The sequence below is a fragment of the Malania oleifera genome, chromosome 2 (genome assembly GCF_029873635.1).
Source record: "Malania oleifera isolate guangnan ecotype guangnan chromosome 2, ASM2987363v1, whole genome shotgun sequence".
NCBI classification, from domain to species: domain Eukaryota; kingdom Viridiplantae; phylum Streptophyta; class Magnoliopsida; order Santalales; family Ximeniaceae; genus Malania; species Malania oleifera.
This window is the reverse complement of record NC_080418.1, coordinates 47,482,917-47,499,303: the sequence shown is the minus strand read 5'-3', so window position 1 is coordinate 47,499,303 and position 16,387 is coordinate 47,482,917.

Genomic DNA, 16,387 nt, shown 5'->3' with positions numbered 1-16,387 from the left:
GTTATGATTGGGAATGGTCTATTTTCAAATGGCATGCTACCGAATTTTTTAAAAATTACTCCCAACATCCTTTTTGTATCTAAATGACATCCTTTGCCTTCGAGTTTTATTACTTAAACCCTGTTTGCTGTTGCCAAAAGGGGGAGAAAAGGCAAAAGTGGGTAAAACAATGCTTAGTCATGCTTAATCTTTAATTGTCCATTACTTTAATTATTTTTATGCACAAAGTCAGGGGGAGCCTTTCTTGGCTATACTCATTTTTGCATAAAGTACTTGTCATCATCAAAAAGGGGGAGAATGTTGACCTGATTGGTCACATCCAGTTTTGATTATGACAAATACTCTTGGTACTAATGGTTGTACTGAGAATCGCATGCAGGTTCACCTTGTGCGCGCTTCAAGACTAAAAGACTTATCATGATGGCGTGCGGTGTTCGTGCCGATGATGAAGAATCTTGTGCTACATTTGTATTTATTATTTAGTTTCTTCATTCTGGGATGTAATTTTATTATGGACTGTACACTTATATGGCTTGTAATAATTTGCATAATGCATGATAGGTAGGTATGCCCAAATCGACCTTTATTGGACTTTAGGTACCTACACGGACCAGAGAAAGACCTTAGGGAACACCCTTCGGTCGACCGACACCAGATTTTTTCGGTGTCTTCAAAAGGCCTAGAAATGACCCTATGACACTCACTATTGCACATGCATGTGTTAGAAGTTTGAATAGGGTGTTTTTTTTGCATGAAATAGGACCAAAATGGACACATGGTGCACTTTCAGTCGACCAGCACAGTCAGTTCATTTTGGCCTAGTCGACCGAAACCTCCCTGGGTCAACAGATTGACCAAGGCCCTGGTCGACCGAGCCAGAATAGTTCAAAAGTCTCGATCGACCGAAACCCTCTATGGTCAACATTTTGACCACCTGGTCGACCAAACCAGGTAGTTCAAAAAGCCCTAGTCGACCGAAACCTCCCTCAGTCAAAAGTTTGACCATCTGGTCAACCGACCCTTTTTGTACTCCAACTACCTGGTCGACCGAGGGTCCTTGGGAGAAATCCTAGCGGTTTGGTCGACCGAGGGTCCTCGAGAGAAATCCTAGCGGTCTGGTCGACCGAACCAGCCAGTTCAAATTGGCCTGGTTGACCAAACCTCGAAAAATTAAGAAATCGCCCCCCCTGGTCGACCGAGCCCTTACTTCAAAATTCCCCTGGTCGACCAAACCTCTTGGGTTGCCCTGATTTTTACCTCGACTAAATATTTTTTAAACAGGGTTAAAATGTTTTAAATGTCATTAAACTTTTTGACTCGTTCTGAGTTATGGTTCCAAGTGCAAAAGTGTCAAGTTGTATCAAGGATGAGTCCAGGATCGTATTCCACAGGGACCACTAAGTATCAAAGTATTTATGCAAGTTTAGTGAAATCCTGTTGCTGTCAAATGTAGGTTGGAAATATTTTTGATTTTTTTCGATTTTGAAAACAGTAAACAAAGTGAGAGAAGCTTGGGTAAACTATCAAAATGAAACTGAAATTTTATCAATTTTCCAAAAATGTAAATCTAATAACGCAACCAAAACTAAACAAATTAACTGAAACAATTTTACCAAACACTCGGGTTACGGGTTCAACGTCTGTTTGCTTCCATCGTTTACTAATTTACTAGGCCTTACTCCTTTTCTTGTTAATCCAATCAAGGCATTAATAAGATGAAATTTTATTACTAACGATCGAGTAAATTGGCCACATCCAAACGGAAGAAAATAAAAACTCTTATTACGCATCAACCGAATTTTATGTAAAAATAAGTTGCTTAAAATCTTAGATTAAATCAAGGTTTTGACGTGCCTAACGTCTACAACAAAATAAGAAGCAAGAGCTAGCGATTTATCAACGATTCCTTCAATTTTCGGTTTTAACCAAATAAAAGTTTAACAATGATATCATAGGATAACTAATAAACCATGGAACGCAAACGACATCGACCCCCAACCCAAGTTACCGAACTTAGCCACTCATGCTTGCAATAAAAAAACAAGTATGGAAATCCTAGTCTACTTAAGGAAATACCTAAACATACATTAATTAAAAATGGCAACTTTGAGCATGGAATTAAAACACAATGATGGAAACTCAATCGGACACAAATGCACACTATGAAAATTGAACCTTTAATACGAACTTGAACCTCAATCACAATTTAAACACAACCATAAACTTCAATGAAAAAGGAACATTCAAACGATAATGGAATACGGTAAAACACAAACTTTAACAAAACCGACCCTAACTAAACCGAACGATAAATAAATAAAAGAAACTAAATTAAATTCTTCAAATCTGATGATAACATTAATTAAGAGAAACATGGGCAAATAAAAATTAAACTTCACTAAAACAAATTAAAATTATTTAACACTCATTTAAACAAGTTTTTCAAAAACTCTAATAAATAACTAAATAAAAAGAAAAGAAATATTCAGTTGCAATTTTGAAAATAAAAGAAAGAAAAGAAAATAATAGAGAAGAGAGAGAGAGAAAGAGGGAGTCATGGAGGGCTAGCCAGAGAAACTCAGCACTGCTGCTAGGTTGGTTTGCTGTGTTGCCGAGGCTGATGGAAGGCTGTGTGGAAACCTTGTTGCGGAATCTGCTGCTGGAGTGGAGGCTCGGGTGTTGTGACTGGGACGAGGCTGGTGCGGCTAGGGAGAGGTAAGTGGCTGAATTGTTGAGCCGAGAGTTGGAGTGTAGCCTGGAGTGGTGGCCTCTCGGCTGGTGGCCGTGGCACTGTGCTCGGGGGTAGGTGCCTGGTATGGAGGCTGGAAGGAACTGCAGAGGGGGGTTGGAAGCTGGTAGTATGGAGGCTCAGAGTAACTACTAGTATCGAAAGGCCAAAGAGTTGTAGAGGAAAGGAAAAAAAAATTGAAAACAGAAGGAGACAGAGCAGGGAGGAGGACAGGGAAGAATAAGAGAGATCAGAGAAGGAGCAAAGCAAAATTGAAAAAAACAAAAAAAACAAACTAGAGAAGAAGAAGAAGAAGAAGAAGAAGAAGGAGAAGAGGAGAATGGGGAGCCCCGGGGGCTGCCTACGCAGGGGGAGGAAGCAGGGGAATAAAAAGGGAAATTGGGTACCCTAGGATCCGGCGTGGAACAACCCGACCCGTTTGGAAAGGGTTAACCCGTATTGTTATATTTTTTTCATTTTTTTCATTCTCTGTTCATCACAAATCTGACTCTTCTGGAGCCTGTATCCCACAAAACTCAAAACATTAAAGTTGTAGATAATCCTTTCTTCTTTCTCTAAAAATTTGAATCATCTCAATCGAAACTCAGACGGAAAAGTTATGCATGAAATACCAACAGATGTTGGTTTTGGTTTCTGAGATTTTTCCTACAACAAAAAATTACCAAAACTTCATAAATAGTGTAATAAAGTTCAAGAATGATGATTTTGGCACTTTATTAAAATATTGGACAATTTTGGACATTTAATTAAAAATATAAACCGTAAAGACCGGATTAAAATGCCCAATTACGCAGTTTTTACGCGTAATCACTTTTCCAATAATTCCTAATAGGTCCCCAATGGTCATATTTCCCCCCATGTCTATATATATGAGATCATTTGTGAAAATCAAAAGGAGATTAACAAACTTAATTAGGGCAAAACTCTTTCAACTCTCAAAACCATATATTAGCCAAATACTTATTGTAAACACTCACATACTCTTCAATCTTGATTTCTCTAAGCATTGTGAGTATTACTATAAAGCTATAGCGCGTAATCTCTCTAGCTAATACTCTCTCTTGGTATAAAGTTTGATTGATTTTATTTGAGAGTATAACCTAAAGTTCTTCCACAAATTTCATTTGATAAATCTTGTGTGGGAAGACTTTGAGGGTTGTGGTTCTTGCATTATAGTTGCAAGTTACCTAAACTTAAATTTTGTGTGCAAAAATCCTTTTGCAAAAAGCTAATCTTTCAAACAACTCCATTGTGCTTTAGACACTGAAATATCCTATTAAGTTTGTTTGATTTATCTTGCTTAGCATATTTGAAACCCTGATCTGATTTTGTGATATTTGAATAGTGTGTTTTAATTATTGCTTGGGTACACACTCTAGATCTGAACTGAAAGCTTACATGTGACTGAGTGTTTTGCAAACATTAGAGCATTGAGCATATCTACATATCATTCATGCTTACATTATTGATTGAGTTTTATTGGTGCACATATCTGCTTTTCTAGAAGCATATTTCCGTGTACAAATTTTTTACACATCTGTTGTATTTCCAGGCACGGGCCTGAAGAGGGAGACTAGCCCTGGAATAGTCCCATATTGGTTGAGACCCGGTTAGGAAAGTTAGGTGCGTCGTCCTGTTAAGGCGTGTAGGTTGAGGTTAGCCCCGCTAATTGACCTGGTTAAGGTTGAGGTCAGCCCTGTGTTAATTTGACCTGGTTGTAGTCGGTGCCGCTCCACCCTTAAGTGAGCTATTAGTGGAATCCTCTGGCTAGCGAGCTAGAGGCGAGGATGTAGGCACAGTTGGTCGAACCCCGATAACATATCGTGCGTGTTCTTTACATTTCCGCAATTTACTTACTACACGTGTATGTTATATTGTGAATGATTAGGTTTACATTTGCATAGACAAACCCTAGGTTAAGTAATACTACTTATCTGGTTTAACCTAGGCGATAAATTTTAAATACCCAATTCACCCCCCCTCTTGGGATTGCACCAAACCTAACACAAATCACATCATTCGCCTAAGCTTACAAATTTTCTGAATTTGCAAAAGCTTTAATTTCAACACTTTAATCTTTGATATTGGAAAACATAAATGAGACTTTTAAAAAGTATTTTCCATGATTTTCAAAAACAAGTCTCTTTGTCAAACATATATCCTAAGAGCTTGAAACAATTATATTGAAATCATGAAGTACTTACATGAGACTTCTTCTAAACTATAGCTTTCTAAGCACTAAGTCTTCATGCATTTTGCTTCCATTCTTTCTGTGTATCTTGACTTCATTCTTCAATAGAATTTAACTTCAATAGATCTTCTATCTTTATGTCCAAGCTTTTAATAAACTTGATCTTGATCTTTAGGAAAGCATTTGAGCCCTGAAACTTCACTAAACCAAATATGTTAAGTACCCTTGATTTGTCATCATCAAAATAAGATTCTAAACCTTGTTAGGCCAACAATCTCCCCATTTTTTATGATGACAAATAAGGACCAAAAATGAGTGAGTCTTAACAAGGCCCCCCCCCCTTACAGTAAGCATAATCTTGACCTAATTTGTGAAGTAAAACATTATTCATATCATATCATCAGATTTCATCAAACTCATCTTCAGTTCATCAAATTTAATTAACGCTCACATTTCAAGATCATCAATATCACACTTGTTTTTCAATTCATAGTTCATCAATTTTAATTTTCATGCTCATCAATCTTATCAATATAATATTAGTAATGTCAATTATCATGATCATGCTCACTGTTGTCTCAGTATTCATGATCATGCTTAGTGTTGTATGATGATGCTCAATCTTAGTTTTTCCCAAAACATCTCCCCCTTTTGACATTAATCAAAAAGCGAAGGTTATCAATTAAACACATACAAAGTCAGATGTATGGGGCCATTATAAGCATAAAACATATAATTAATATTACCATGCATAAGAAGACAAGGAAGAAATCCCAAAATAGCATGAGAATAAGTAAAAGACAAAAATTTTTATGATGCACATATTACAACCCAGAGATTGTTCAAACAAAGTAAAGTATCTAAGCATCAACTTGCATTATCATCTTCATCTTCCTCTTCTTCTTCATCTTCTTCTTCTTCTTCTTCGTCATCTTCTTCTTCTTCTTCTTCTTCTTCGTCATCTTCTTCTTCACTAGAATCACCATAACTTATCTCCATTGAAGCCTTACCGCGTGAAGAACCGGCCATATTCTGTTCAATGCGACCAATTCTTTGATCCAGAGAAGAGTAATTAGCTTGAAGAGAATCATAATTGTCTTGAAGTGAGCTTAATCTAGAACTCATTTCACCAAAAAAATATGTGAATTGCTGATGGTATGCAAGAAACCATGAAAGTGTATCAGCTTCCTGATGTTGCTAAGCTTGGTGTTGAAAAAGTGATTGGGGTTCTGGAGCTTGCCTTCATCTATGGCCAAATAGAGGAAACCAACCTTGATCATATTTCTCATAACCCATTTGTTTAAGTGTAGTGGATGAAAAGAGATTATAATGGGTTCACTTAATGAATAATTTAGATGGAGAGGCTACGCTTAGATTAGCAAATATAAGATTTAGAATGCCACTATATGGAAGAATAACTCTTCGAGCTTGTTCTCTAGAGATCATCCATTTGAGAATTAAGCCTCGTAAATCATGCTTTTTTTCCCATTGAGTACACACCACATGGCGAAGCAATCTAAATAAGAAATGTAGTCATGTGAACTTGCTCTTGGCAAGACATTATACATGATAAGCTTTTGGAGAACTTGTGCTTGTATATTTAGTTGGATATAAAGTGGAGGATGACCAAAGTAGAAAGGGGCTTCAGTCATAACTAGAGGTAGGAATTCCTCAGGTGATAAATCCTTTGCCATAATCCAAGATTGTCCAAAAGATGGACACTCAAACTCGCTTTGTTTGATATGAAATTTGTGCCAATGTTTGTGGTGTAAGCGCGAGTGATTTCCCCATGACTTCAGTAAAAGCACCTGTGTCTTTTTTAACCATATTTACATAAAAAATTTTAACCAAATATGGATACTGGTAGGCTTGACAAGGCTTGGGTCCTTAACTACAAAAAATAATATTTATAAAGCTAACTATCCCAAGTTTAGTAGAAAGTGGGTAAGTCGGGTATCGATCCACGGGGACTTGAAGCGCAGTTAGTAAACAACTTCCAAGTTAGTTTATTATGGCCTTGCTATTAAAAAGAAGTAAAAGGTGATGTTTTGCAATGGTGGACATTTCTAACTATTGGAAAGTGATTAAATGAAAGCAAGTAAATCTACACTATGGGAAAGCAAGTAAATTTATGAGTTACCGTACTCCTACAAAGAGATATTGTGGTCTGAATCAGATGCTAGATGCCATGCCTCTATCTACGTTCTTCCGGACATCCATAGAAGTACTACCCTGAGCAGGCCAAAGTGGGAGAGGGGCTATCGAGGGCACAGGGTAGCAAGGGTGCACCAACCGTTCAGAGCATGGTTAGGAACCGAAGTATACCCTATCTCAACAATGAAAGAACAACTCCATAGTTCCGTAGCCAACTATCTCCCTCTGAATGATACACATAAGTGCTTATCCTTATCTGAAATCCTTTATCAAACACACAACATGTAAATGGAAAGCAGTAAACAAAAGCATGTAAATGATAGCAATAGTAAAAATATCACCCCTTTGTTATTCAGAACGTCTGCCACTAACACCGAGAATTTCAAAAGGAGTGATCATGTAATATACACAGATAGCACATGAACGCCGCCGGTTATCACAGGCCAATGAACACTTCATGCACACACCAAAATAGGAATTGAAAACTATGCTCCTCCTAATCTATCTTGGCTCTCAATGACATCTTAAGTTTGTCACTAACCTAAGAGAGGTCAAAGAGGAACCTAGAGCTCGTGTTCATAGTGAATACTTATAGGCTCTAGGATTTGCAAAATTTCTTTTACAATTTAGGAAAGTTTGTAGAAAATCTCGCGTAGAAGATTGTCGCTATTGACCAAGTCATCCCTTTATTATTCTTATGCGCACCCTGGTCGAGACTCGCGGGAAGTCAGCGATTCGAATCTCCAATGCCTTCAACTTTGTCATGCCTCAAGGTCTTGATGGTCAAGTTGATGGTCGAGACTTGTAATATCTTGATCTTCAAGAAATCTCAATATCTTGACATAGTCGCCCCTAAAGGTCTCTTGGTGGAACACTTCAACGAGACTCTCGGTACTTTTGAATTTTAGTTCTGTGTCTGCATCTCAATGTGGTTACCCCAATGGGTCACTTAGTCAAACACTTGGTCGAACCTTGCAACATTCTGATCTTGTTTTGAGCCTTGGAGTTTGCAGTGGAAGACTAAGTCGCCCCTGTGGTTTGCTGGTCGGGCCACATGGTCGAGCATCAGCTTCTTGCTCATTTATGATTTGAAGCTTCCAGAGCTTAGCTAAACGTTTGACTTCGAGCTTTGAATCCTCCAAATTCTTATTGGCTTCTTGTAATGCTTAAGTCCATGGTTTTGTCTTGTTTTTCCTAAAAAGACAAACAATCCTTACATAGCTCTGAACAATGATAACTCTGGATAAATATATAATAAATTATGGATAAGCATAGGTAAATGAGGGTCTGAAATCATATATTTTAGGGCCTCATCACAACTCCCAACTTACACTTTGCTAGTACTTAAGCAAAGCAAAATCTATAAAACTACTCAATCATACCTATATCATCTTTTGCAGGAAACATGATTGCATTTACCATATGCAACAAGGCTTTAAACCCCTAGGTCGATCCTAGTGGAGGAGTTCTAGTTTTATGAGGGTTTCTAGAGCAATACCCACAAACACCAGTGTAGTGAATAAAAAGTGGAAACACATGAACATAATCATACCATTTTATATATAGAAATATAACCATATTACATACAAATTGTTCACTCTATGAGTCCAATCCTGTTTTGATAATGAAAAATCACTTGGTATTTGATCTGTGCATTAAGTTTTTGAACAGGAACTATATTAAGCATACACGGAAGGATAACGAGTCATGGAAGCCATAAAGAATAAAGTATACACAATTGGGCAGATCCATGGAACTCAAAGAGTACTAGAATGAAGATGCACACACCAAGTTCAAGAACGTCATGGGAATGTGTACTTAGAACTCATGTAATTACATTTTCATATTATTTAATTTGTGGCTCAATATATACCCTAGAATGATTTTAGAACTCATGCATTTCATGAACATCGTTAGGGGACATTCATAGATATAGAAATATTTTCAAAACCCCAAAAAATACTTTTATAAAAGAACCAAGAAAGAGAGCAAAGCATAATTTTAAATTAGAAAAGAAAAATTCAGGAAATGGCCACTTCGGTAGCATGAACACAACCTCCGTCGCTTGAAGAATTTCTATAGAAGCCTAAAGATTAAGTTCAGTAGCCTGAAGAATTAAGGTGAAAAATAGAATTTGGTCGAGGCACTTCGGTCGTCTGAACTTGTGACTGCGGTCGCCTGAAGTTGTCACTTCAAAAGCCTGAACTCCACTTCATTCGCCTAACCCTATATTCAGGTTGATTTTTTTCGAAACAAACGAACTTTGGTTGCTTGAGCATCGACCTCAGTTGCCTAAACTTGAGGGAAAATTTAAAAATTTAATTTTTATTAAGAGAACTCGTGAGATAGTTTTTGATCCAATGGTCAAGATTTATTCTAAGGGCAAGATCACTATGTATATTGAATATCTAAACCCTAGAGAGGGAGCTAAGAAAAACGAGAAGAGAAGAGAACATATTATTGAAAGAGAATTGAGAAACTTGAGCTGATTGCTACACGATTGCCTGCACTCCATCCTAAATTCATTTTCCTTGGGCAAATCTACTCAAAAAACTAAAAGGGATCTCACTTATACATCTTGATCTCATCTTGGTATTGAGGTTTGGTGATTCAAGTTTTTATTTTCAAGAGCTTCTCATCTCATCACTTGTTATTGAATATCTTTAGAGAATTTGATCTTGAGTGTTCTTAACCATATAGAGATTCTTTTTGACAAGTCATTACTTGAGAAAGTTTATTTTGCCATTGATATATATATTTTTCAAAGAACTACTCATTTTGAAATCTATTGTTAAAATAGGCTGAGTGATAGAGAGTGAGTAAACTTTATATATATAATTTAGATAATCTCACTACTTGATAAAGGTTCTTATTATTGGTTAAAAAGATTTGATTCAAGTGCATGTTTTGTTAAAGGATCTATATTTTTGATATATTAACGCTTGATTAAATATCCTTGGTATTTATAAGTATACATTTTATTAAGGGATATTTTCTGAAAAAAAAAATATATTCAGTTTGTGATCTTTGAAAATCATTATATATATATTTATATATGTATTAACTTATTACAAAGATCATTGTGTGATTGAATATTTGAAAGAAATTTGTTGATTTTGATTGATCCAATATTCAAGACAAAGTTTTATTTTTAATAAGTTCACATTAGATATATTAGTGCATTTTTTACCAAGTGAACTAGAACCATAATATTCTCCAAAGCGTTTAGATATGTCATTACTTAGGAGTATTGGTTAGAAGGGAAATTGCGTATTGAAGCATATCATTCATAAACGATTGTATCGTTTCATACATTCTGAGCTTCAAGTTTCATCATATGTTAATGTATTAGGAATTTGAATTGTACTCACTAACTTTTGTTGGAAGCAATTTTGAGTGTTTTACAGATTTCATTGTATTCAAGATTCGGGTTGTGAACCAAGTGTGAGGAGAGAATTGTATCTCTTGCAAGCAGTGGAGTAGGTGGAAGTTGTACCTCTTGTAAGCAGCGAATTGTAAGGGAAACTCCGTCCCAATTTAAGGAGCAGAGATTATAGTGGAATCCTTGAGTGGGTTGCTGAAGGCGAGAACGTAAGCCGGGTTGGCTGAACCTCGTAAAAATTGCGTTTACATTCTCTTTTCCCTTATCTCTTTATTTTCCGCATTGCATTTCAATATCCAGCTTGCATGTATGTTTTTTGAATGATTTCATACGAACTTGATAAGTAATTTTTTTAAATCTTAGACATAGGGATTAATTGGTAAATAATTTCAAAGAATTTTTTAAAATACACAATTCACACCCCCCCCCCTCTTGGGATTACACCAAAATCAACATTTGGTATCAGAGCGGGTTTACATAGTCTTAATAGTTTATTTGTAAAAAGATCACATGGGATATATCGGTGTTACTCCATTCAGTGAGGGACACTCATCCATTGGACCACCAATTTTCTATGGTGTGAATTACACCTATTGGAAACATAGGATGAGCATATATCTATTGAACATAGATTGGAAGGTATGGAAAATAGTCACTAAGGGTAATTATATACCCATGAAAGTAATTGACAAGATTAATGTACCTAAAAATGAAGATGAGTATAGAGAGGAAGACTGGAAATCAGTGCAAATAAATGCTACTGCAATGAACTTACTTTCTTGTGCATTAGATGTAAATGAATTTAATAGGTTAATGGCATGTAAGTCGACTAAAGAATTTTGGGAAAAATTAGAAGTTACATATGAAGGCACTAAGGAAGTCAAGGATAGTAGGATAGATATGCTCACCAGTGAATATGAAACATTCAAAATGACAGCTGATGAATCTATACAATCCATGTACACTAGATTCACACACATCATAAATTCTTTAAATGCACTTGGAAAAACTTACCCTACTTATGAGTTGATCAGGAAAATACTCAGGTGACTAGCTTCAGTGTGGGGAGCGAAGGTTACGGCTATTGCAGAGGGAAGAAATCTCAAGGAGATGTCGATTGATGAACTCATTGGATCGCTCATCACCTATGAGTTGGCAATAAATGAGAGGAAGAATGAACAAAGCAAAGCAAATAAAGCCACAGCGCTTAAGACAACATCTCACAGCTCCAGTGAGGGAAGTGACTTAGAATTAGATGATGACATGGCCTTACTAACTAAGAAGTTTGGAAAGTTCTTGAAAAATAATAAGAAGTTCAACAGAAAATTTCAGAACTCAAAATCAGAAAGAGGAGAGTCAAGCATAAAGAAAAAGAAGGAAGATCCTCCAACATGCTACAACTACCGAAAGGTTGGACACATCAAGCCTGAGTGTCCAAAACTAGTGAAAGCCTCAAAGAAAAAGAAGAAGGCGCTGAAAGTCGGTTGGGATACACACAACACTAGCTGCTCAGAATCTGAATCCAGCGACAACGAGATTGCTAATCTGTGTCTAATGGCACATGATGACCTTGAGGTACAATCATCATTTTCATCATCTTCACATTATTCTAGTTATTCTGAAAATGAAAATGACATGATTTCATATGATGAACTGAAACAAGAATACCTGTACTCTATTAAAATTCTTGAGAAGAAAACAAAGAAAATTTATGAGTTGAAAAGTAAAGTTAAAGAACTTTCATGCTTAATTGAACGACAAAATGAATCTCATGCATCTTTCTTGAAAGACAGATTTGAAAATTGAGGAATTAGAAAAGAATTTGAAAGATAAATCTAAAACTATTTGCAAATTCACTGAAGGACAAAATAATTTTGAAAAGCTCCTAGGAAGTCAAAGAAATTCCCTAGAAAAGGAAGGTGTTGGTTTTAATGGGAAAGAAAATGTAAAACAAAGATATCTTTACTTGGGATATTTTGTAAAAGAGTCAAAATCATATGGTCCAACTAAGGATTATCATTGACACATTACATGTTTTAAATGTAAAAGGTTGGGTTATATAAAATTTGATTGTCCTTTCAAAAATAAAGATGTTAAAATTAAGAAAGTATGGAAGGTAAAAGGAGAATCTAGCACTAACCCCACTGGACCCAACAAAAAGTTGGGTACCAAAGCTAGTTGTTTGATTGTGTCTTGCAGATATGCTTAAGATCAGCATCCTCAAAAGACAGATGGTATATGGATAGTTGATTCTCACGTCACATGACCGGGGATAAAATAAAGTTCACATCCTTCACCCCCAAGGATGAAGGATTTGTCACTTTTGGAGATAATGGTAACGGAAGTATCACAAGTGTAGGTAAAGTTGGCAATGATTCGTCACTTATTATTGATGATGTTTTACTAGTAGATGGTTTGAAACACAACTTATTGAGTATAAGCCAACTATTTGATAAAGGTTACAAAGTGTCTTTTGAACATGACATGTGCACTGTTGAACACAAAAAAGATAATAAGATATTGTTCACTGTTGAACGTCATGAAAGCGTATATACCACAAGCTTTGATAACTTAACCTCACAGAGTGTGACATGCTTCTTTGCTATGAATGAAATAAGTTGGATTTGGCATAGGAGACTAGGACACGCAAACATGGATTTAATCTCAAAACTTGTTAAGAAAGAATTAGTTGAGAGACTGCCTAAGACTAAATTCGTGAAAGATAAAATCTGTGATGCATGCCAACTAGGAAAACAAGTAAGAACAAGATTTAAGAAGAAGAAAGAAATCTCCACTACTAGGCCATTCCAAATGCTACATTTAGACTTATTTAAACCAAACCTAACTCAGAATTTTGGAGGAAAATCATACGCCTTTCTCATAGTTGATGATTTTTCAAGATGTACATGGGTACTATTCTTGGGACACAAAATTCATAAACCTATGCAAGAAAATCCAAAATGAAAAGGGATAGACAATTACTAAAATTCGAAGTGATAGGGGTAAAGAATTTAAAAATCAAGGCATGGAAGACTACTGCAATTTATTAGGAATTGCCCATAATTTTTTAGCTCCTAGAACACCACAACTGAATGGTGTAGTTGAAAAGAAGAATAAGTCTATACAAGAAATGGCCATAACTATGCTTAACGAACATAAACTACCTAAGTACTTATGGGCTGAGGTAGTGAATACCGTCTGTTATATTCTAAATGGAGTTCTAATTAGACCATTACGTAATAAGACTTCTTACGAATTATGGAATGGCCATAGACCAAACGTATCATATTTTCATGTCTTTGGCTATAAATGTTTTGTGCTTAGAGACAATGAGCATCTAGAAAAGTTTGATGTGAAATCTGATGAAGGTATCTTCCTAGGGTATGCCTTAGATAGTAAAGCCTATAGAGTATATAACAAACGAACATTGACGGTTATAGAATCTATTAATGTTGTGTTCGATGAGTCAAATCCCTTCTCCAAAACTGATGAAGATGAAATTGAATTAAACAAGAAATTTGAAGAACTATTCATTGAGAATGATTCAGAAAAAAAAAATGAACTTAAGAAACCATCCATTGAAACTAAGCAAATTGAAAATGAGGTTAATGAACCACCTAGAGAATGGAAATACATAAAGAATCATCCCATTGATCAAATAATAGGTGAACGATTACGTGGACTAGCCACTTGATCCTCTCTTAAGAATATGATTAGCTATTTTGCATTTCTATCTCAAGAAGAACCTAAGAATGTGAGTGAAGCTATAGAGGATGAATCATGGGTGTTGTCCATGCAAGAAGAGCTAAATTAGTTTGAGAGAAACAAAGTATGGACATTAGTTCCTAGACCTGAGGATAAGCCAATCATTGGAACAAAATGGATATATAAGAATAAAAAGGATGGACATGGGATAGTTGTTAGAAATAAGGCTAGACTAGTAGCTCAGGGATATAACTAGGAAGAAGGAATAGATTTTGAAGAAACCTTTGCACCTATAGCCAGAATGGAAGCCATTCAAATGCTTTTAGCATATGCAGCTTTTAAGGATTTCAAGCTATATCAAATGGATGTCAAAAGCGCATTCTTAAATGGCTACATAAATGAAGAAGTGTATGTAGAACAACCCCTAGGTTTTGAAAACCATTAGAATCCAGATCACGTGTATAGACAAATAAAAGACTTGTAGGGTTTAAAGCAAGCTCCTAGAGCTTGGTATGAAAGGCTAAGCGGTTTTCAATTAGAAAATGGACTTATAAGTGGAAAGATAAATACAACTCTGTTCATAAAGACTAAGAAAGATGACATTGTCCTAGTTCAAGGATATGTAGATGGCATCATATTTGAAGCTACAAATCAAGAATTTTGTAATGAATTTGCCAATGCTATGCAAAACGAATTTGAAATGAGCATGATGGGTGAACTAAATTTCTTCCTAGGACTTCAGATCGAACAAGTAAAACATTGAATATTCATAAATCAATCGAAGTATATTAGAGATCTACTCAAAACGTTTAGTATGGAAGATGGAAAAATACTAGGTACACCTATGAGAGCTTCATTGAAATTAGACAAGGATGAACAAGGTATACCAGTAGATGTCAAACTTTATCATGGAATGATTGGTAGCTTATTATGTCTGACTACCAGTAGACCTGATATAATGTTTAGCGTATGTTTGTGCGCAAGATTTTAGTTTGCACCAAAAGAGTCACATTTGCTAGCTGTTAAACAAATTCTTAGATACCTGTAGGAACCATGGAACTTGGGTTATGGTATCCTAAGTACACATCTTTTGATATTTTCAACTATTCAGATGCTGATTTTGCTGGTAGCAAAGTAGATAGGAAGAGCACAAGTGGTATTTGTCATTTCTTAGGACATTCGTTAGTCTCTTGGTTTTCCAAGAAGCAAAATTCAGTTGCTTTGTCCACAGCTGAGGCTGAATACATAGCGGCAGGTAGTTGTTGTGCTCAAACGCTATACATAAAGCAACAACTGAAAGATTTTGGATTAAGCTATGAAATAATTCCCATAAGATGCGATAATATAAGTGCAATAAACATCTTAAAGAATCCCATATTACATTCACGAACTAAACATATAGAGATAAGACATCATTTTCTTCGTGATCATGTGCAAAAAGGGGATGTAACACTTGAGTTTGTATGCACGAATGAACAATGGGTAGATATATTCATGAAACCACTTGCGAAGGATAGGTTTATCCAAATTAGGCGTGAATTAGGCCTGATGCAAAGTCGAGAGGTTGCCTACAGTTATATTAGACGAAAATTCAGGGAGAGCAACGTCACTTAAGATGTAATCATTTGGTATCAAATCAATCAACATTTGTTCTCATTTGATATAACATTAGTCAACTTTTGGTATCACATCAATAGTCATTTGATATCCTCACATAATCTCTGAAATTTATGCATTAGCATGAGGGATGGTTGATCTAAAAAGGGGAGAAGTAATTTTTTCTTGGTCAAATCTGCTAGTTGGACAAGTTTAAAACTCTAAGATGTCATATGGAAGAAGAACATAAGGTTATGTACACTCTTGCACTAATTCTTATACACCTTTTTGTTGATGTCAAAAGGGGAAGAAAATTAAAGAGCGAAAATTAAAAGGAGCAAAAATGTTGTTGGCATTACTAGATAAATATCATAAGCAAATATGGTTGGAAGCAAAAGGGGAGAACGATAATAGCAAAAATTGTTGAAAAATCAGAAGCAAAAATTGTTTGGAAAAACTAATTGTGTAAATAGGAGAAGAATCAGGTTAAACAACTTGTGTATGAACATGAACATACTTTGTTAGACACACTCTCACACGTTTATTCATATTGACATTATTTTGAGAGTAGCTTCACTTAACCAATCTCACCTGAGCATAAATACTATTA